The sequence below is a fragment of the Dermacentor andersoni genome, chromosome 7 (assembly GCF_023375885.2).
Source record: "Dermacentor andersoni chromosome 7, qqDerAnde1_hic_scaffold, whole genome shotgun sequence".
Taxonomy (NCBI): domain Eukaryota; kingdom Metazoa; phylum Arthropoda; class Arachnida; order Ixodida; family Ixodidae; genus Dermacentor; species Dermacentor andersoni.
In genome coordinates, this window is record NC_092820.1 from 152319624 (window position 1) to 152340769 (window position 21146).

At 45.0% G+C, this 21146-nt stretch overlaps 1 protein-coding gene across 1 annotated transcript in view; it reads left to right on the forward strand.

Moving 5' to 3' along the window:
- LOC126533565 (uncharacterized) overlaps nucleotides 1–10526 on the forward strand; it is a 63433-nt gene extending 52907 nt beyond the window's left edge. Inside the window, exons 7-8 of the mRNA XM_055072195.2 lie at nucleotides 3805–3921; nucleotides 10432–10526. The gene's annotated coding sequence lies outside the window, so the exon portion shown is untranslated. The remainder of the gene's footprint in view (nucleotides 1–3804; nucleotides 3922–10431) is intronic.
- The last annotated feature ends 10620 nt before the right edge of the window (nucleotides 10527–21146 follow it).

The following is a 21146-nucleotide window of genomic DNA, read 5'->3' on the forward strand; positions in this document are numbered from 1 at the left end:
AAATTATCACTACTTCTCTGCGGTTAGGTTCAAAGCACGGTAATAAACTATTCTATATTCGTAAGTTTGATTCCTATGAATTCGCACATTTATTCCTCAATACACTGCAAAACAAAAAAACTGAATAAATTCTGGTGCCAGACACTACGCAGCCTACTTTGAAAGCGCTCCACCGTTTTTTTAAAATACGACAGGCTTATGTAAATGCCCGTGACTGCATACGGCTGTAGCCCTGTGTTCCATACTTTGTTTAGACTCCGTCGCTATTTTCGCATTCTACAGCGTGGTAGCATGAGAGGCACTTTTTCCTATATTTCTGGGCGCGGGCCTTACACGAATCAGCCTTGCGTAGATACTCACTGAGTATTTATATAAGAGTGAGTAGATTATGAGTTAGTGAGTATATATATAAGAAGATACCCACAGAGTTCGAATAATAACTTTATGCAGAATAAGTTTCTGCGCATTTCGGCTTTAACCGTCTCGCGACCTGTTCTTTTAGGACAAATCCGATCCAGAACCTCTAGGCAGAAACCAATTAAAGTTCGCTTCATCTCAAGTGGTCATATGCCAGTCTTACATATCTTTGGAAAGTGCATGAGAACATTGAACATACTTCTTATGTAACTATAAACGATATGATCGCTGGCACCCTCTTCCATAACAGACCTGCAGAGAAAAAGCCATTCGCTTTGCGTGTAATTAACCTGAGGGAGGAAATGAGTGATCCAGTGCGTGAACTTTGCCTATGGCGCCAGCGAAACTGCTACCACCGTGGCATTGGAAGCTCACAACATGTGACACATTCTTTGTAGAGGCCACTAAACACGTCCCAGAGTCACTCCAGTCGATGTACTCGTGCACAGAGTTTTGCACAGACGCTTCTAAGTCACATGCCGGGGTGTCTTATGATGCCGTCTGTCCGTCCTTTTCAGAATAAGGCGCACTGTACCCTGAAGCAAATATCTTTACGGCTGAAACATATGCACTATTGACGGCTGTAACGCATGTAAAAAAATCAAAAGTCCTAAAAGCGATAACATTTACAACGTCCCAAAGCGCCTTAAAAGCTCGATGTAGCTCTTTTAACTCAAACATCCTGTGCTTATCGAGCTCTGTTTCGTTCTGTGTAAAGAGTATATATTGTCACGTAGTAGCGACGGGGAAGAAAGCAGCAAAACTATGTAACGAAACTAGCGTTTTATTGGACAAACCTGTGCACACAAAAACAGGCTAGACTCAAAGAGCAACGACAGTGGCGAACGGAATCGGTGAAGGTCGAAATCTAATTTGCCTGTCCAGCGCGTCGGCTTTTATACACAAGCCATCGAAAGTTCCAGAGTATTGGCTGGTGCCAGCTTACCTTCCAGAAAGTTCTACACAATTGGAGTCGCACATGCAATCAGATTACACAAGTTTCCGTTACAACATACAGCAGATAGCACCATTCATAATATTCGAGAAATGTCCCATACATGTGGGCGCGTCCTGCCTTCCGCGATAACATTTGTTAACGGAGAAAAGCGGTCTGTCGAAAAAGATGAACAAGTGCACGTGTCAGTGCCCCCCTCTTTAAAGGCATCGTCCCGATGCCACAAACGTTAGAGCGAATAACATAAGGCCGCTTATTAAACAAAAGTAATCAAACAACAAAGGTATGAAGCCCAAAGTAACACAATAAAAAAAATGAATGTCAAAGTTCCGCTATACACAGTCCTAAAATTCGTTAGCGCTGGTACAACGGCTTAAGTCACATAGCATGGACTATTTCAGGTCGTGAGCGGCGCCGCTGTGATAGCGGAATGCCATCTGGCACGACCTCCTTGTCGAATGCATCAATGCATCGGATGATCTTGCAGGGTCCGAAATAGCGGCTTAAAAGCTTCGTACTAAGTCCTTGTCGGCATACCGGGTTTTAACCCAACCACGGTCGTCACGCTCGTATTCCACGTATCATCGTCGAAGATTGTAGTGTGAGCTATCGGTCTTCTGCTGATTCTTGATGCGCAGGCGGGCGACGTCGAGATTCTCTTCGTCAGGGACGTGCCGCAGCATGGCGTCTAGAATTGTCGTCCGGTTTCCTCCGTAACCAGCTTGAACCACGTTGTTTGAGTTTTCTTGCACCGCAGTGTTACAAGCGAAGGCAGGACCGCATCCCATGTCTTGGACTCGACGTCGACGTATATTGCTAGGATGTCGGCGAGGGCCTTTTTCAGGAGCTCCGTAAGAGCATTCGTCTGCGAGTGGTAGGCAGTTGTCCTTCTGTGGTTTATCTAGTGGTATTGCAAAATGGTTTGGGTGAGCTCTGCAGGAAAGCCCGCTCCTCTGTCGGTGTTAAGCACTTCTGGAGTACCATGTTGCAGCAGAATGTTTTCGACGAAGAATTTAGCCCCTGCGGCTGCGCTACCTATCTGCAGAGCTTGCATTTCAGCGAAGCGGGTTAGGTAGTTCATCTCCAGGACGATCCACTTATTTCCGGATGTTGACGTCGGAAAGGGTCCCAACAAACCCATCGCAATCTGCTTAAATGGTCGGCAAGGGGGCTCGACCGGCTGTAGCAATCCGGCTGGCCTTGTCAGTGGTGTCTTGTGACGCTGGCAGTCTCGACATGTCTTCACGTAACAGGCGACGTCCGCGGACAGATGAGGCGAATAGTACTTCTCTTGTATTCTTGCGAGCGTACGGGAAAACCCAAGGTGTCGGGCTGTCTTATCATCGTGCAGGGTGTGTAGGATTTCTGACCGGAGTGCTGCGCGCACAACGAGAACGTGGTTTACGCGGCCTGGTGAAAAGTTCTTGTTCGCCAGGACGTCATTTTATATATAAAAAAAAAAAGCCAAGACAAACCGTGCCTAAATAGCCTTGGGGCAAAGCTTGCATTGCAAGTGCCCAGAAAGGCTTCTGAGCTCCGGTTCTGCTCATTAGTTTTCAGCGAAGTCTTCCGAGCTTATTATTCCAAGAAATGCATTGTCATCCTCGTCGTGTTCTATCAGCGGGTCAGTGGGAGTGCGTGATAGGCAGTCGATTTCAGAGTGTTTTCGTCTCGACTTATAGATTTCAGTTATGTCATAAACCTGCAGGCTGAGGCTCCACCACACCACACGTCCTGAAGGGCCCTTTAAGTTCGCTAGCCAACACAACGCGTGATGGTCGCTAACGACTTTGAGCGGCTTGCCATTACGTAAGGGCATAATTTTTCTGTAGCCAAAATGATGCGGAGGCACACCTTTTCGGTTGTAGAATAATTGCCTTCCGCTTTTGACAGCAACCGGCTAGCGTAAGCTATCACCCGTTCAAGTCCGTCTTTCCTCTGGACTAGGACGGCACCGAGGCCAAGGCGGCTGGTGTCGGGGTGGATTTCTGTATCGGTGTCCTCGTCGAAGTGCTCAAGTACCCGTGGCGATGCATGCTTCGTTTGGTTTCTCGAAATGCGTCGGCCTGCGGAATATAAACAAAGCTTATAATAAGAATGTGTGCAGATGGAATGAGAAACCTTACGCCATACACCTGTTTCTGGATAAGCAGTACAATTTTGTACTTATTTACGTCATAAAGCACTTGTTTTGTGTGCGTGCATTGCGAGCCGCTATGAATGTTGTGCGCTGTAAACGGCGAAAATCTTAAGATTTGACTTTTGCTGGCCACGCCACTCGGTACTGTTCACTGGGCTTTTTAGGTGTGTGAGTGTATGTGTATGTGTATGTGTATGTGTATGTGCGTGTGCGGAGACGGAGGGGAGCGGAAGTTTTCTACCTTACTATATTTGTTCCCTTTAAACGTGATCATAATTTCTTATTTTTACAGTGGCGAAGAACGACCCGCAGACAGCTGCACGTTTGCTTTTGCCCTCATGCACGAAAAACAACGGCACAAGTGTGGTCTGCAGCAGCGCCTCTCCAACGCACATGTGCTGCGAGTGCTGTGAGTTACATTATATGTTGTTTCTTGAAGTTTTATTGGGACAGCAATATACAGGATGCCTTATTTTGTGGACCACGCATACAGATTTCTTATGAAAAAGGCAATTATTAAACGCATTGTAATACACCCGTATTTTTAAATCTTTATAAACGAATTTCGACGCTCACTCCAAGCGATAGCTGAGACCGAGCGTGCGACGCAGCTACGTTTGACAAAAGCACTGTGCGACGATGTGTGCGCCGAACTTTGAATGATGGGCAAAGTGGCGCCAAATACTGATACAGCACGTCACATGAGAATCTACCGAACGTTCAGTTTGAAACTTCAACGCGACTTTGGTCATGGGGTGCTTCTGTCTGATTTATAACATTCAGGCCACGCTCAGTTTCGGTATTGCCTGGATTGAGTGTCGAAATTCGATTACGAATTCTTTATATTTGCTGCAGTTTTGAAGATTAAAAAAATGAGGGCTCAATGAAATGTGACTGCCTCCAAGTTTGACATTTTGAACCGCCCAGCGGGTTCAAATAAAAAGGTGATTTACGATTGTTTGTTAATTATTCTTTTTGATACGTTATTAGCGCCAAATGTGCTCGCCTTGCCGAAAGATTTATTTGAAACAACCCCACGTGCGCTAAGGTCACTCTATTTTTATGAGAAATCCGTATGTACAGCTCAAAAGAAGCATTCTGTGGGGACGTTCCAGACGAATTTTCACTATCGTCGCTACCGTTACCGTCACTGTGATGTTCTGTATAACGCTTCGGAATGTTCCAGTTTAAACCAGTTTACCCCCTTGAGGGTGTTTTGCTGTGTCTGTAAAAAATATTACACCCTATAATATCAAATTTTGCACCCTTGGGGGCTTATCTTGTTCCACAACAATGATCGTCGTGTCTTGCACGCGTTTCCTTTCTTTAAAGCTACGAGCCCGGTATTTCCAGGTCACAAACGGCATGCGCGTTATCAGCTTACACAGCATTCTCTACAGGAAAGTTGGGGGCGCAGAGTTTTCACGGAAGGAAGCGCATATAAGGCAGATGACGATTATGGTTTTAGGACAATATGCACTCTTAAAATGTTCGCACCCTTTGAGGCTTACCTTGTCCCGCAAAAATAACCGTCGTCTTCCTTGTTTGCGTTTCCTTTCTTGAATACTCAGCGCTCGCTACTTTCTTGTCGAGAATGTTCTGTCACGCTGATAACGTGCAAGCCGTTCGGACTTGCAAGAACAGGGCCCGCAGCTTTAAAGAAAGGAAAGGAATGCAAGACATGACGGTTATTGTTGTGGGACAAGATCAGTCGAAAAGGGTGCCAATTTTTTAAAGTTTGTAAGTCCCAAAAGGTGCAAACTTTGTTGAGAGTGCATTAAAAAGGAATTGTCACAAGCCAACACGTCCATTCTATAGGTGCGTTGAGTTCCACCCCATGACACCTTTTACGTTAAAGGGGGTCAACCATGCCATTACACTCATGTCTCAGAAGCCATGCATGCAAGTTCTGTTCATCGCAGCACTTTGCTATTCCTGCGAATAATCACCAGACAGCGCCAGCTAGAAAGAGAACCACTAAAGCGTGGTAGGTGCTGTATGGACCATTATATGCCACTAAAATCTTCAAAAAAGAGCAGAATATTTTTCTGTTTAGTTCCTCAAATTTGTTCTATGATTAGGCCACCGCGAAACACAAGAGCACAACCTGTAAACATGAGAGCAACCAAAATACACCGGCACACATGAGCGCGGAACGTTCCATTAGAGACTCTGCTCGCGCTAGCAATACCCATGTAACTTTCTAACAGGCTTATATAGCCATAATGTCTTGGCGTGCAGCGCAGTACCAATGCGCCTCGTTATATTATGTATATAAACAATAAATCTCCACAAAATGTTTGTTTCGATAGGTCAGCTGACAAGCCCTTCATAAGCACACATGCCTATTAATATAATATCGCGCTACCTTTAAACTAGCTGCTTCCAATTATCAACACGGCGGCTACATGTGCTAAGCATAGGTGCTTTACTAGCTCCTAACACCCTTAGCATCAAAAGCTTGTTTTAGGGGAACAATTACATCCGTGCAGATACAGAAAGGTTGTTTCGGTAAATAAAACAGGCTAGATAACATATTTTTTCAACTTTCTGTTGGGCAAAATGGTGTTCTTGATGCTGAAAATTTTCTTAAGGGTTCAAAGTGATTTTCAGTGCACATAGATGCATTGTTCAGCCGCTAACATGGCTATGACCAAGTTTTACGGCCTTGATTGAATGATTCTTCTCTTTTTTTACAAATGCAGCTCTCAAGGAACAGTCATAAATGAATTGAAGCATAGCTTGTCTGTTATCGTACATATTTCAACTCAGACACGAAACAATATTAGTGCTCACAGTCTGAAACCGATCTTTCGCTGGCGCCGGCGAGATTACATTGCAGGTCCTACGAGGCTTCCTAAGACATTCATGGCTGCCAGAATTGTTGGCTCTCCAACTGATAAAGCGAAGCTTTCTTTGCATGCGATTCCATGGTTTTGTCTTGTTTGGTCGCTCGCTTGTGTTCTCGCCGAGCATATTCGCACTCGCTTAAAAAGGAAGCGTGTCCGGCGGCGGCATTCAGCTTACGGCCCGCATCGGCGAAGCCCAATTGCCTAACCACGACCGCACATACGCTTATCTTGTGCGAACACAAACTAACACTTTCAGACGGTCGCAACACGCTGATTATGATGGTTATTGCTATACATACCCACCAGAGGGGGATAAGCCATATATCGGGCCGAGCTCCAACTATATCTCTGAGATCATCGTCACTTCTTGATCATTATGATTCCCCGTACTCTGGCATGCACATACCCACAATCGTGGATCGGCGAAGAAGCGCGTCTGCATGTTGATTGTGATGACATTAATTCGTTAATTAACCTCTGGCGCTTTATATACGTGCCCAAAGGAGGGTAAGAATATTACGCACGATATAGTGGGGGATTCGGGATTAATTTTGGCAACTCGGGGTTCTTTAACGTGCATCCACTGCGCGTAACACGGGCGTTTTGGAGCTTCGCCCCTATCGAAATGAGGCCGCCGCGCGCGGGATGCGAACCGCCATCCTAGGCCTTAGCAGCACAACGTCATAGCCAGGTCATCAGGGCGGGTTATGACAGCGATAATGCCCAAACGGAGAGATTGACAACTGCGGGTGATACATATCGTACCAACACCCACTCGCTCTTTGAGATGATCACTGCGAGCTGTTGACTACGATATCCACAATATGGCACATACCCACAAATGGTGAATCGGTCGAGAAGCGTGTCCACATGTTGAGTGTAATGGTGCTTATTTCCATGCAATTGCGCATGCCCACAATATGGTGTTGGCCAAGAAGCGACCGCTAGATTGAGAATAAGTAAGAATAAATACAAGCTGTTACGGTTCACTGTGTGCGACGATGACGGAAACGGGTGCGAAGAACCTGCGACACGACGTGCCAAGTCATCAGGCTTGTCAACATGAAAAGGCTTGCCCATCGGGTGTGTGCGACGGGATCACGAGCCAGTGAAAATCGTGCACTTTTTTGTCCTACGTTCACCCCTTCTACACCAAAGAGTGGTTTCTCTACGAATCGCTGTGTGTGGGTTGCCCAGTCTGTGGACCCGACGTCGCCTAGGCTCTCCCCTCTCCCCCTCTACACCAGTGAGTGGTATTTCTCCGAATTCCTGTGTGTGAACTGACCAGCATGCTGACAATACCCTCTACCAGGAATCAAGAGAGAAAGAGGTTGCCCTGATGATGTGGGGCATAAGAAGGTCAGCAAGACGCCACGTACACATATTCGCTGCCCAGGCGTGCAGGGGCACGAACGCTGAACGTGTTGGTACTTTTCGTCTTGGAGCGCCCGCTCACCCGTAATGACGTATGAAACTTCTGTCGTTGTTTTTACTTTATTTCGTCTTTTTTGCCGAACCCTCTTCAATGGTCGGTCTGGTTCGAGCTCCAAGCAGAGGCTGCTCAAAGTCGTCGTAACTTTGTGCCCATAGAAACTGGAGGTGCCAGCTCGCAACAACTGGTGGCAGCCGTAACAAAGCCTAGCATAGCACGGCTGCGCGAGAGCACATGTCCGGGCTAGTTTCCTGCTTGAGCCAGAAGTTTCCTGCTTGAACCAGGAAACCAGAAATGCCGGTGAGAATGATCTCACCTTTCGTTGTTGCCAAGTCACTGATGTTCTTGGCACAGGCTATAAAGCATGAAAGATAGTGAGCGGTGATATCCTTCTGGAGGTTCGTGAACAGAAGCAACATGAATGCTTACCTAATCTAGTGTTATTCGGAGACAGCCCGGTGACAGTGACGCCACACCGTACCATAAACACAATTCAAGGTGTCGTATCCAATAGTTATTTGATGGACTTGACCGAAACTTAACTTCTAGAAGGATGTTGACGGCGAAAGCTTTCGCCGTCAACATCACCGCTAATTATTGTCAATCAGAGCAACCAGTACAGAAACCTTGGCTTACATCGATTCCCACAGTGCGTAGGATCTACATATTTTTAAAAGCATGAATAATCCGACGCTAGCTATGACAGAATAAAATTTACCACAGTTCGGTGTGAAACGTGCAGCTGAGCAGGAAACTCGCAAGAAACTTGCATTAAAGCTTTTGTTTCACACTACATACGACCATAACGTTGCTTTTATACTCTCAAGATAGGTCTTTATTGTGTCACTAGTGCCGTTTTAATCTCTCGAAGGTACTCTGAGCGCTAGGCGACTTATTGATTGGACAGTATGTTGCCGTCTGAGGGTTGCGAGGAAATGTAAACACGAGGCTACTGCCGCTGTTTCTTTAGTTACAGCGCAGCTAGAGTTGTCAAAGACATGTGAGCTAGGCATGACTTCTCAGTTACTGGCCACAAAGTTCTGCCACGACGCCTTATGTGAAATACAGTTTTCTTATTTGCAGTTCACAAGATCCGCGGTGGCCCTGACAGCAATTTGCATTACCGCCAGGCGTGGTGGAAAGGATAAGTTGCAAAATGGCATTAATTCGGCTCTTCAGTCATTGAGGATGGCTGCCTTCAAAAAATAATTAACTACAATTTAGGAATATTTCATTACATTTAGTTTGCATGCAGGTACAATTTACATAAATTAGTTACTCGGAACACAATTTCACCACTGCTCGCTGTTCGTGACTTCACCACCAGCAGGCGCTGCTTCATCGGCGGCACAGACAGTGTCGGTGCTTCACTTTGGCCGCTTTCCTTCTGTTCTTATTTTGGAGTCAAATTGAGTGCAACGACAAAATATGCTGCAAATACCAGAAGAGTTCTCAACGTTTACGCCCTCACAGGCAAAACCCATTCATGTTTGTACCGCCGGTTTTCACAACCTCGCAAAATTTTGATGCAAAGCATTAGAGCAGAAATACAGCCTACACAAAATTAGCGCTCTGCAAAAGTAGAAGGAAAGTGCTGTTTTAAAAGCTAGCTATGATGAGGGGAGAATCCAAGCAGCCTTTCGGGGAGCAGTTTGCATCCTGCTTTCATCCTTGTTGCTGCCTCAATCTCTATGTTAGAATGAAAAACATTTTAAGTGACAGAGGCTCACACGACCTTTCGTATTGCCCATAACGAGGCTCTTCTTGCATCGTTCTTTAAGACTACAACTTAAATGGATTGGTTCCAAATAGGGTGCCTCAGTTCGTGGAGCTTAGCGTCGCGAACAAAGCACCTACTGCATATTTTTGCCTTCTTTGCGCGTAGCCAGATTTTCCCGTTTCTGCTGCTCAAAAACAAAATCGTAGAAACAATCATAGATATAAAGTGATGTCAAAAAAGAAAATGAAAAGAAGCACGTAATTGATAAATCAGTTATGTCAATTTCACTAGATAGTACTGGAAATAGAAGACGCGGGGACTTGAAAACGCTCTCCAGCTACCGAATGCTCAAAAAAGATCACATTTTCAAATCAAACAGGGACAACGAACCACTTTTTACGACGAACCAACTGTATACAATTCTTGCGTCCGCATTTCGCGTATCCTAAATCCATGAAAATTTGTCCCCTACGCATTGTTCTACAGGCTCAAACATCCCGTTCCTGCTTCAACCTAAGCTCATGTGGAGAAAAAAAGGTGCCAGACGCTGCGTGCAGTACTGTGCACTAATACATTTTTTTGAGAATGACGAAGCTGGATGTTATGCAGTTAACGCTTTTCAGAATATCATCAGAGGGTGTACGAGTCATCAACGTCGGAATTAAACGTGCCGAAAAGGATCATATCTAGTGGCAGTCACGAAAGTTGCGCTATGAAAGCACGAGAGGCGAGTTTCTGTGAATCTCGTTTGCATATTGTCATTAGATTCGTGTAGTTCATTTTATCTGAGACTTTTTGCCGATTTCCATGTCTAGCACATGTTTGCCACCGAAACTCACTCTTGGACGTTTGTGCACGTAATTCCCCCTCAGTTACAGGATAGGTCATATTTCCGACGGCAATTTTTCGTTCCAGCCGACATCACCGAAGAATGCCAGGCAACAGGTCCGGTGGAGTGTGGCGGTGGTCTAGTAAGGGCCACTCTCTTTCATGGAGGAGGAAGATTTGCCTCTACATGCCGTGAGTATTTGCTTGCATTCGAAATTTTTTTATTCATTTTTATGCGCGGCCATGGTGTTATGGCAAAGTTATCAGAAATAAAAAATATGTTTATGAATGTTATAATGTACAAATAGACGCGACTAATATTTTAATTAATGTGATAATTTCCACGCGTTTCTCTGCACTAGAACTGTAGTATTATCGAAACTACGTAAGCGTTAAAATTTTTCAAAGCAAAAGCCGCACATAATATACCTGCCATTTCAATAAAGAGTTGTGCTCGTTTTTAAATTATCAATACTTCTCTGCTGTTAGGTTCAAAGCACGGTAATAAACTATTCCATATTCGCAAGTTTGATTTCAATGAAGCCGCACACTTATTCCTCAATACACTGCAAAAGAAAAAAAATGAATAAATTCTGGTGCCAGACACTACGCAGCCTACTTTGAAAGCGCTCCACCGTTTTCTTAAAATACGACAGGCTTATGTAAATGCACGTGACTGCATACGGCTGTAGCTCCTGTGTTCCATACTTTGTTTAGACTCCGTCGCTATTTTTGCATTCTCCAGCGTGGTAGCATGAGAGGCACTTTTTCCTCAATATTTCTGGGCGCGGGCCTTACACGAATCAGCCTTGCGTAGATACTCACTGAGTATTTATATAAGAGTGAGTGGATTATGAGTTAGTGAGTATATATATAAGAAGATACCCACAGAGTACGAATAATAACTTTATGCAGAATAAGTTTCTGCGCATTAACCCGGCAAAGACTACATTTGTAATTTTTCATTCACAATTACTAAAAGGGACTCCCGTTGTGCTTACGATAGACAACATTTTACGCGTGACTTTAGGCAAGCAGTTAAAATATAAAATTAATTTCATTGACTAATGCAGCAAATTTCTTTTGGCATCCGTGTAATCAATAAATTCCGTAAATAATCCTAGAGATACATTATTCCTTCACTGTATAAATCTTACATTCATAGCCATCCCTCTTACTTCATATCGTTTTGGAGTAACACTTATTACTGTCATCTAGACGTCCTTCAACGCCTTCGAAATCAATCGCTCCGACTAATGACTTTTCATAACCGTTTTACGCACTCGGAACCACTGTGCAAAAGCCTGAATATTCTACCACTAACAGAACTGTTGAAATGAAGGCTTTATTCATTCTCTCCAAGCTAAAGTGTTATGACACGTTAACCTAGGTGTTCGAAATTATTTCCTAAAAAGTACGGACATTACAGGTTTTCTGGAAACAATAATTTACATCTTAACCCCTTTCAAACAAACTACAAAAGACTATCTGCCGTGGTCTATCTTGCATCATTTTGGAATGCCATACCATACGAAATTCCATCATCATTGGTACATATGTTTCTATACCTCCACAAGCAATATCTACAAGATGAGGTATATGAAAAATTGCACTATAATTATTAGTTCTGACATTCTAGTTCTATCTATATTACGTGTTCGGTTTTTTTTTTTCATTCTTGTGCATGCGTAAATCATGTAAAAGATAGTTGTATGTGTTAATAATGTTATTGAAAGCATCAATTTTGCTTCCGCTTATTGTGTCGTCGCTTTTTACGGTGTATTTGTTCTTCGGTTTTATTGAATTCGTTATTTTAAATGATTTCATGAAGCCTACGATATTTTTTAAGTTGCATATGTCTTCCAGCTTATACTAATGTTGTATATAGTCATAAATTTATATAATGTTTTCATTTCATTTGTTTGCTTCTAGTTTTGTACTATTGCGTTTCCCCAGCTTTTCTGTTAATGTTTATTACTTATGTATTTTTTTATATTTTGCTGCAGTCAATATTGATACGTATAAGATTGGCTGGTCGCCCAGACAGTTTCATAACTATACGATTACCAAGTGTGTTAACGTCGCTAATTGTGTTAAGTTCTGCACAAACACGTTTGAATAAACTTGAACTTAATGCATTCAACTATGTTACGGCTGCTATAGAAAATTATTTATGAAACCACCGACGGCCGACTATGAACACTCACACGGTCGGCGGCTGATTTTCGGACAGTGGCAATGCCTCGAAAGTGACCGAATGCTGGGACATTCCACTAAATAGAAATGTGAGGTAAAATTGATTTCGTTGTTTTCTTAGAGCGCCAGATCAGCATAAAAAGGTTGTTTCGAGACCTTTGCTGAGTGTAGCGCTTCATTAAAATAAAGCTTACTTGAAATTTGTGTTGGCACGACGGGTTCGTTTTCGTTCACCCATCGCTCTGCCCGATGTGCATCATGGGTCGTCACTAGGCGCAGATACCTCACACGTAACCTAAGATTCCTGTCAATGTCAGCTCAGGCTGTGCTGGCCAAAATTAGTTTGGAGCTCTATCAGTTTTATGCCACACGCTAGTTGACTCTGATTTACCTGGTAAGCGCACATACGAACTTCCTAAGCTTTCGCGATAGATGCCAGCTGATCACCCTGTGACCCTAACTCCGCTTCACGATGGTGGCCCTCAGTCCAGCCCTTGTGCGCGATCTCACCCCCGATCGCTAATCAGAGACACACAGAAGAGAAACAGACACCAGAGAGCGCTACTTGCAACTATTGTTTTATTCCCTTGTCAATGGAATAAATACAGGAAGATACTCAGGGGGGGGGGGGGGAAGGCGGTTTCTTTTTGTCGCTACCGCCCCCCCCCCCTGAGTATCTTGCTGTATTTATTCCATTGACAAGGGAATAAAACGATAGTTGCAAGTAGCGCATCGTGGTGTGTGTTTCTCTTCTGTGCGTCTCGTCAAAATGTTGCGCAATGCAACCTCTAATATGCTATACCAACACGCCCAGTCGTCAGCCTTGGCAAGTTCCGATGGCTAATGTGGTTTATTGGTACAAACATTTTAACAACGAACTTCCTGCAACGGCTTGACGCCGGTGGCACCCATTGGTTAGGCCTAACAGCACCACTTTGACAAACTCGGTGAGCAAATTTGCGATTTGATGGCGAGTCTGGGATACGAGGATGATATAATGCAGGACCGGAGAACAAGTGAAATCTATTACGGGCTCGCAAAAATGAATCAGCACTGGGGTATGCACATGACGCAAAAGCTTATTTTTTGTTCAAATTTCCGCATTACAATGAGGGGATGCAGGCCTTAGACGAGTGAGGACCCTACACGAGAAAATATGGTACGCTCATTTTTCTCAATATTGTAATTCGCAGGGTGCGTGAGGTATTTGGGCATACATACAGATTAGCATTCTCATTCCGTCGTTGAAGGCCCTTACGTACGTCTTCTCCAACAACCCTGCAAAGCATTTGTGAGGGTAGCAGCATCCAGTCTGGCACAGGAGACAAGAGCTCATGGGCAATCGTAACCCGTGACGAAGAGGAATGAACTCATCCAGTAGTAATACGTCACTCAGGTGAATGGGTTTCTCCAATAGGCCGAAGCCATCATGAGTGAGAAGACTTTAAATCCAATGATCGGCAGTGCCAAGCAGACTTCGGGTGGCATAGTTAACAGTCAGAATTTTTGAGCACGAGGTGAAATGACCTCCCGGAAAGGCACAATCCAAACCCTTAACTACATGCCTACCACGTATCAATACATTTTATTTAAACTCGGTGCCTGCTGGGGTTGTAAAGGAAGTGAGATAGCCAGACGCTTCGTACATTAGGTAGCACAAAGTTACACAAAGAAGCACAACAAATGCTATACATTGAGAAGCACAACGAATTGGCCTACCTAATACAAATAAGCGTGCAGACCAGGCTAAACAAAGCCAACGTCCTCTGCACATGCATTTTTGCGAAGCATGCTCCGGAAACAGAGTTCATAAATTAAGTCGCGTTAAAAAGGATCTCATCTCATGCTGTACGAAGACGACCTGCCTTTGGTTTAGAAACATAAAATTTAGAGAGCTTTGGCAAAGGTGTGATGGAAGTGAAGCTCACACAAAGCGAGGAGAATGGCCGTTTTCCCACGTTTAAAGCGAGGCGGCTTTAAGCCAAGTGAGTACGGAGGTGGCAATTTCGGCCAGCCTGCCAGAGAAAATCAGCTTTTTTTTTCGAATAGGTCCTAGGAGATGCTGAAGGACAACCTACCATTTTCTACTGAGAAATTGGAAGAGTTTTTGTCTAAAAGCAGCAGGGCGATTTTTTTTTCTCGGGTAAGGGAGCTCTTAGGGCACAAACACTTGAGGAGACTCGGAAACTGATAGGCGTGTACCCTATGCTGTAGCGGTCAATGGATCAAACGTATCAGTAGCTGTAAGTGAGGGAAGGCAGTTGCTGAAGAGAGCGGTGGCTCTCCCGCGTTTGAATTAGTGGCCAACTGCGACGGCAAAGGCGAAAGAAAGCCGAGCCTGCCGTAGATAAAAAGCTAGCCTTGATAGACCTAGTTCAGGGAGCACTGGAAAGAATGTCATGCCAGTGGTTCGAACACGCAGGGACCAGCGCGAAGACGCAGTTGTTTCGCCATGTCGTGAGGCTGTTGAAAAACAGAGGTCGATTTTGAAGTCCAAAGAGACGTTTTGCATGCAGTCGACGGTAGGGATAGAGCTAGGCCCGCTAAAAAGAGACTTCAGGACGATTTCACGTGCTGAAATGTCAAATCTGGGTTGCCATGTAGGATGTGCCGAGTTTCCCATTCGTGCGAGTTTTGCCCGAGTTTGCTCGGGCAAAACTCATGCAACGCGCGAACAGCATGGAACGCACAAAAACAGCAGGCGAAAAAAAAGACCAACCCTTCCCCTACCGGAAAATGGCGTGCACATCACCTTCGTCAACGTTAAGTAACCCACAGGTAACGGTGCCGGGTTGCTTCAGCCTCCCGCTCCCTCAGCTCGGTATATTCTTTTTGCTGTGGGATTGCCTGGGCTTGAGCTGCTCTAACGTCTGGATGGGTGCGCCGACGGCGAGCCATTTCACGGACGAGTTCTCACCGCTGCACATCGATCGCTGCCCCTTCCTCGGGGCAGTACACAACGCGTAGCCATCGCAACCGTTTTCTGAAACTGAACTGAAGGGAAACAAAGCCGACGCAGCGCGCACGAAACCATTTCCTGGACTTTCCTTCCCCGATTCAAGGAAAGCGGCTCTGATTGGTTGCGCGCGTGGCGTGAGCGCGCGCCTATGCAGCTGCAATCATTGATAATGACTCACGCTCTGCCGCCGGCGCAACTGTCAATTCACCGCACTGCGCTTTACCCTGCTCTGCTCTGGGAGCAACTGGGTTTTGGCGTGACCATATCGCCACTGAACCTTGTTAGCCAATAGAAGCTTCGCTTGAAGAATGACCAGAAAAAGGCGAGCTTGGCAACATGAGCAAGAGCCCCTATGAGGCCGGCCACTTCCCAATTAGGTTAAGCTTAACAAACGAAGATGCATGCTCGTCGCACGTTCCCATATGGAAGGTTGAACCAGCTGACTGAAAACTTTTCAGAAAACTTACATACTCAAGCCGGGATAATATTGCCTCTTCTAATATAGACTATGCTGTGGCGTATATAACAGGCTTTATCATTGAGGCTGCCACCATATGAATCCGTCAAAGTAATGAACTGGCGAATAAACGTCGTGTCTAGTGGTGTAATGAAAAATGTAAGAAAGCGCGGGAAATCAAAACAAAGCACGGTGACGACTTCGCGACTCTCCATCCGCCGAAAAGTTGATTAGTTTTAGATGTCCCAAGGCACAAGGGCTCGTCGAGGAGCTGAAATAGGCACTTGGGAAAAGCATATCTCCGGCACATATTCGTGCACGAACGAGACGAAAGTCTGGAATAAGGTAAATAATAGGCCGGCAGACACATCCCCTACTGTTAGTAAGTACCAAAAGTGATGGCACGGAAGACCCAGACGGATTCTTTATGCGAACACTTTCAATACGTCTCGAGTGCATTGCAGATACACAAACTTTCTGAAGTTCAAGGAATGCGAAGAGCGGCAGCCCCTTAATCCCAAAGATTCAGCGAGTGAGGCTTAAATCGTCCATTTAGCTTAGCTGAAGTCATCTCAAACTTGTTGCAACAACTCAGCGCCAGGTGGCCTTTGCGTTATGTATAAAATATGACAGTGAAGGGGGAAGAGAAATGCCACTACAATGAAGCAGAGAGCGCTATGGGGATACAATACGTACGAGGTCCTCCGAGGTATGTGGAAAGGTGTAATGGTTCCAGGACTTACTTTTGGAAACGCGGTTGTTTGCTTTAAATCAGGGGTACAATTAGGACTCGATGGGAACCAAAGGTCAGCGGGTGGCCTCGCGTTGGGCGCTCACGGCAAGACTACAAATGAAGCTGTGCAGGGTGATATGGGCTGGACTAGTTTTGAAGTAAGGGAAGCTCGCAGTAAAATTGAGTATGAAGAACGACTGAGGAATATGGAAGGAAGTAAATGGGCTGGGAGATTGTTCAGGTATCTGTACTGGAAAAACATTGATTCACAGTGGAGGAAAAGAACTAGAAAGCACACCAGCAAGTATGCGGCCTGTAGGGTGGGAAACAAAGCAACAAAGAAGGTCAAGCGGAAAGTCAGAGAGGCTGAAAAAATTTCATGGGCGGCGGCAATGGAAAAGAAACCTGCCATGAGTAACTACTTAATAGGAAAAAACCAAATCAGGAAATAAACAATTTATGATAACTCAAAGGGAAGCTCATTACTTTTCGAAGCGAGATCGGGATGCCTTAGAACACGCACCTATAAAGCAAGATATAAGACGGAAGAAGGAGCATGTGCTTGGTGCGGTAAAGCTAAGAAAACTATGGAGCATGTTTTATTAGAATGTGAAGACGTCTACCTGGCAGTCGATATAGGCACCACTGGCCTCCTTGAAGCCCTCGGTTTCAGCGAGAGCAGTGGAAAAGTAAACATGTCCACAATAGGCATTAGTAAGAGGCGATTGGAGGATTGGTGGAAGAAAAGTAGGGAAACGTCAAAAAAAAAAAAAAACGGATACGTACAAAAGCACAGTTCGCAATAGGGGATCAGAAAACTTGTATGTGGAATTTATTAGTGTTTTTATACTTCATTTTTTTAACCTGCGTAGGACATTAAAGCAGTATAATAAACAGCAAAAGCTTGGTGGCGCAAACCACCGCCTCGTTCCAATGGGGACGCTCATAACATTCATCGATCCATCCATCCATCCAAACGATTAGATAACTACATCCTGAAGCACTGAAAACCCACCTGTCTTTTTTCAATGCCATGTGGGCTGCTGGTATATTCCATCCTCATCGAAAGAAGCCATGGTCATTCCGATACTTAAGCAAGGCAAAGACCCATTCTTAGCCAGCAGCTACCGGCGAATAGCCCTAACAGTTTGCACTGTATGAGAAAATGATAAACCGGTGCTTAATTTGGTACCTAGAAAAGAAAACTAAATACGGGGTACTTTGCAGTGTCGTTTTTGAGAAGGTATGTCCTTAAAAGACCGGCTTGTCCGCATGGAGGCATATAGCATATATTAAGGATGCTTGTCTACATAAGCGATTCTGCCTATCAGTATACCTAGACCTTGAGAAAGCTTACGAGACGACATGGCGCTTCGCATTTTTGCGAGATCTTTGAGCGATGGGTGTCCGTGGCAACGTGTTAAACAAAACCGATAGTTATCTTTCTAATCACACATTTCGTGTAAGAGTGCGGAGAGCGTTGTCTAGTTCATTTATCCAGAAGATCGGTGTGCCACAGGGTGGTGTGGTTAGTTTCAGCCTACTTACTGCAAACATGAATTCCCTGCATGCAGTCAGTCCACGCACAATGTTTTATTTTGTTTATGTCGATGATGTGCAGATAGGCTTCAAGTAATGTAATATTGCCATCTGCGAACAAGTGCAGCTTGGAATAAGTAGATTGTCCAAATGGACGGATGAAAATGGTTTTAAAGTAAACTCCCAGAAGAGCACTTGCGTGCTTTTTACAAACAAGAGAGGCGTAACGCCAATCCCAAGAATTGAATGCACTGGAGATGCGCTCTCTGTGAGTAGTGGGCATAAGTTTCGAGGAATTATTTTAGATTCTGAACTCACTTTTATTCCTCATCTTAAAGGTCAGAGGACAAAACGCCTGAAGAGAATGAACCTTTCAAAACTTCTGTCACGCACAACATGGGGCAATTATCGCAAGTGCCTCCTAAATTTGTATAATAGTGTTGTCCGCTCACACCTTGATTACGGAGCTGTAATTTATCATTCCGCTATGCCAGGTTCATTAAAAATTCTAGACCCCGTTCATCATCTCGGTAACCGTCTGGCGACCTGTTCTTTCAGGTCAAATCCGATCCAGAACCTCTAGGCAGAATCCAATTAAAGGTCGCTTCATCTCCAGTGGTCATATGTCAGTCTTACATATCTTTTGAAAGTACATGAGAATATTGAACATACTTCTTACTTAACTGTAAACAATATGATCGCTGCCACCCTCTTCCATAACAGACCTGCAGTGAAAAAGCCATTCGCTTTGCCTGTAATTAACCTTAGTGAGGAAATGAGTGCTCCAGTGCTTGAACTTTGCCAATGGCGCCAGCGAAACTGCTACCACCGTGGCATTGGAAGCTCACAGCATGTGACACATTCTTTGCAGAGGCAACTAAACACGTCCCAGAGGCGCATATTAGAATGCATTTCCTGGAACGCCAGTCCATGTACCCGTGCACAGAGTTTTGCATAGACGCTTCTAAGGCCCATGCCGGGGTGTCTTATGGTGCCGTTTGTCCGTCCTCTTCAGAATAAGGCGCACTGCACCCTGAAGCAAATATCTTTACAACTGAGCCATATGCACTATTGACGGCTGTAACGCATGTAAAGAAACCAAAAATGCAAAAAGTGATAATATTTACAACGTCCCAAAGCGCCATAACAGCATTGATGTAGCTCCGTAAACTCAAAAATCATGTGCTTATCGAGCTCTGTTCCGTTCTGTTTAAGGCACTTCAGTGTTCAGTGTTCAGTGTTCAGGCACTTATTAACAGCACATTTCAAGGGCTGAGTTATTTTGCCGTGTTTTTGAATGTGTATGCGTGTTTTGTTTTGTTTCCAAGTTATTCTTGAGCCGCTGTGTCTATCTTGGTGTTGATGCTTCTGGTGATGTAAATGTTGAACATGAACCCTGCACTTTGTATTGCTTTTTTGTTACCGACCATTGTAAATGTAAGGACTGCTCCCCCCCCCCCCTTATGTAATGCCCTAAGCCAAGGGCCTTTAAGGGTAAATAAATGATGATAAATGATGAAAAGTATATATTGTCACGTAGTAGTGACGGGGAAGAAAGCAGCAAAACTGAGTGACGGCTTTTATACACGAGTAATCGAAAGTTCCAGAGTATTGGCTGGTTCCAGCTTACCTTCTAGAATGTTCTACACAAATGTAGTGGCACATGCAATCAGATTACACAAGTTTCCGTGACAACATACATTAGATAGAACCATTCATAATATTCGATAAATGTCCCATACATGTGGGCGCGTCCTGCCTTCCGCGATAACATTTGTTAACGGAGAAAAGCGGTCAGTCGAAAAAGATGAACAAGTGCACGTGTCAATGCCCCCCTCTTAAAAAGCATCGTCCCGATGCCACAAACGTTACAGCGAATAACAAAAGGCCGCTTATTAAACAAAAGTAACCAAACAACAAAGGTATGAAGCCCGAAGTAACACAGTAAAAAAAAGAAAGTTTAAGGTTCAGCACACAGTCCTAAAGTTCGTTAGCGCTTGTAGAACAGCTTAAGTCACACAGCATGGACTATTTCAGGTCGTGAGCGGCGCCGCTGTGATAGCGGAATGCCATCTGGCACGACCTCCTAGTCGAATGCATCAATGCATCGGATGATCTTGCAGGGTCCGAAATAGCGGCTTAAAAGCTTCGTACTAAGTCCTTGTCGGCATACCGGGTTTTAACCCAAACACGGTCGTCACGCTCGTATTCCACGTATCGTCGTCGAAGATTGTAGTGTGAGCTATCGGTCATCTGCTGATTCTTGATGCGCAGGCGGGCGAGATGTCGGGCTTCTTAAGCATGCTGTAGATAGGCGGCGACGTCGAGATTCTCTTCGTCAGGGACGTGCCGCAGCATGGCGTCGAGGATCGTCGTCGGGTTTCTTCGTTAACCAGCTTGAACCGCGTTGTTTCAGTTTTCTTGCACTGCAGTGTTACGAGCGAAGACAGGACCGTCACCCATGTCTTCTGCTCGACGTCGACGTATATTGCTAGGATGTCGGCGAGGGTCTTGTTCAGGACCTCCTTAAGAGCATTCGTCTGCGAGTGGTAGGCAGTTGTCCTCCGGTGGTTTATCTAGTGGTATTGCAAAATGGTTTGGGTGAGCTCTGCAGAGAAGCCCGCTCCTCTATCTGTGTTAATCACTTCTGGAGTACCATGTTGCAGCAGAATGTTCTCGACGAAGAATTTAGCCCCTGCGGCTATGCTACCCATCTGCAGAGCTTCCATTTCAGCGAAGCGGGTTAGGTAGTTCGTCTCCATGACGATCCACTTATTTCCGGATGTTGACGTCGGAAATGGTCCGTAACAAACCCATCGCAATCTGCTTAAATGGTCGGCAAGGGGGCTCGACCGGCTGTAGCAAACCCGCTGGCCTTGTCAGTGGTGTCTTGTGACGCTGGCAGTCTCGACATGTCT